Source organism: Triticum dicoccoides, chromosome 3B (assembly GCF_002162155.2).
Source record: "Triticum dicoccoides isolate Atlit2015 ecotype Zavitan chromosome 3B, WEW_v2.0, whole genome shotgun sequence".
NCBI lineage: Eukaryota > Viridiplantae > Streptophyta > Magnoliopsida > Poales > Poaceae > Triticum > Triticum dicoccoides.
In genome coordinates, this window is record NC_041385.1 from 246,747,961 (window position 1) to 246,750,678 (window position 2,718).

A 2,718-nucleotide genomic window follows, 5' to 3' on the forward strand; every position below is an offset into this window, starting at 1 on the left:
GGTCAAAGCATACCTTGTGGGCATTTCATCAAACACCTTGTGCGCATCGGCCGTGGGCGCAACAAATTGTGCGGAGGCGCGGCCGGACGGCCTGCAAGTTTCTTCTTCAGCCGCCTAGAAGAGTCGTCCACCGCTTTGTTCTTCTTTCGGGCCGCCATCGCCGTCGCCGCATTCAATCGCTTGGAGACGGGGGCTCGTGGCTTCATAGCGGGCGGCAGCGCGACGCCACCCTGCGAAGTCGTCAGTGGCGCCATGAAAAGGCCGACGCGAGACCGGTGCTTGGAGGAGGGGCGCCGGCGGTGAAGCCGAAGCTCAACCCCGTGCTAGGGTTGGCGGCAGCGGAGGGTCGCAGGTGTAGGGAGGGGTTGGGGGGTGCCGCGCGACCTTCCATTGATCGAATTTCGCCGGCGGCTGTGCGGGGCGGGGCGAAGGCAGGGCGACCGGAGAGGTTGGCGGCAGTTAGTAGCTCGCGCACGAATGTCCAGCGCGCGGGAGCAGGCACACGAAATAAGCACCGCGCGATGCCGTTTTCCTCAGCGTGTTGAACCCGTTATACCCCGTGCGCGATTATTGTGCGGCTACTGGAGCGCCCGTTTTCGGCTCCGCGCGTGTAAAAAAAACAATTTTTTCCAACGCGCGGCTAAGATAGCGCGCCCATTGGAGATGCTCTTATATGTACAAGAGCATCTTCAACCGAGTATGAAAAACTTTGTGCCCAAAACACGATTGTAGTGCAGGAGAGAAGACTTTTTGACACCACGATTGTTGTTGCTTCAGAGCATCTTCAATAGCTGCCTTATTTGAATGCATCAAAATATGCTTGGAGTAAAATTTACAATATCTAAAAGTGATTTTTATGACATCAAAAAACGTCAATCTTTAACAGTTGCCTTGAAATAGAGCGCTAATGCTCCAACAACTACCCCAAAATAGAACTCATCTCAATTCAATCCAAAACAACATAACAATAATTTCATCAATCCAGACCATCAAATTATTACATAATTCATCAAATCCATGACATCAAATGCAACATAAATACAACAATGTTCATCACACAATACAATAAAGTTCATCCACAATACAAGAAACATAGAGGCGAAACTAGGGGTGTTGTTGCCCATGTCATGCCCATCATTCCTGCATGACATCTTTTTGAAGATCATTGTATGTATCAGACTCTCTAATGTCATCGTACACCTGAATAAACCATTGGATTCATGACAACTCCATCAAACTACATCTTCGTGCACAACGAAAAAAGCAATAAGCTAACAAAAATTACATTGTATAAATTTTGTCGAACACCTTGTGCGCGAGGAGGATGAAACCGGATGGCTGCTCATCGGAGCCTCGATGGTAGCCGCATCGGTGGTGAAATGCCTAGGAGAGCCTCCATGACGCATGTCGGGCAGGTGTTGCCCGAAAATTTGGCGGCACCGAGTCGGCGACGTCGACCGAAGCAGCGGCCGCTTGGCTCGATCGCGAGGGTGGTACAGCTGCCGGCGGAGCTCCGACGGCCACTAATCCAGCTCCAAAGGACAATGGCGAGCTGCGCGGGCCATCATACGGCAGCGAAACTCCAGTCAATAGCTAAATCGGTCAAAAATCGACATGGTAATGGATCCCAAATCGGCGGGACGGTGGGGCGGCAGATCCCAAATCGGTGGTACGATGGGGATTGCGACAGTCGTCCATGGTGACGCGGTCGTGCAGCAAGGTCGCGGCGGAGTGGGGAAGAGCGGCGTCCATGGCCTTCCTGGCTGAAATCGTCTCCAGCGGTGGTGGGTGAAAAATTAAAATAGCCGTGCCCATAGTTCAAGTATTCATTGTATAGGTAGGTCAAGGTTAGAGCAGACCCCTTAAAATTGGGCGGCCCATAAAAATCCGGCGACTATACGGGTTTGGCTTTTTTTTGGCCAGACCAGAGTCCGTATAGTCGCACGACCCATATTTTTTTACAGTGGCCTGCAAACTACCCCCCATCGTACCGTATATGTTAGGGTTTGCGGCTGAAATACGAGTCAAAACCCTATCCGCGCGCCGCCGCAATTCCCGACCCCCCTCACCATTTCTCGCCGCTGGCAACTCCAATTCCCCCTCTCCCCTCCCGATGTGACGTGGAATGTGGTTGGTGGGCCGCGACGCCGGCGTTGGCGACGACCCCGAGCAAAGGCGGTGCGTCACCGCCAACGGCGCGAGGAAAAGGAGTGCCCGTAGGTACAACAACAACGGGCTCTCGCTGCCGCCATCGCTCCTCCGCTGCGAGACGGAGGAGTACGACCGCATGTAGGCGCCCCTTCGCCGCGAACTGTCCTCCGGCTCCTCCTCCGCAGGCAGCTTCCTCCACCGATGCCTCGAGCTCGCGAACGTCGCTCATGCCAGTCAAAAGAGAGCCGGAGGAGCTCCCGCCGCTCCGCACGCGAAAAGGGAGCCGGAGCGGCGGGGCGTCATCGGGACGGAGGATTACCTCCCCCCGACGGAGGCGAACGTCATGGAGGCCGCCATTGTCGCGTGCTCTGCACGGGAGGAGGAGGAGGCGGAGCAACGCCGTTGACGGGACGCCGACATCGACAGATTCTTCCTCGAGCAGGGGATCACAGCAGCGCAGGAGTTCACGGCCAACATGGAAGAGTGGCGCCTCGTAGCCAAGAAGCAGGACGAGGTCTACGTCGACCTCGTCTCCGACGACGAGGACTGAGCTCCTCCGTCGCCGCA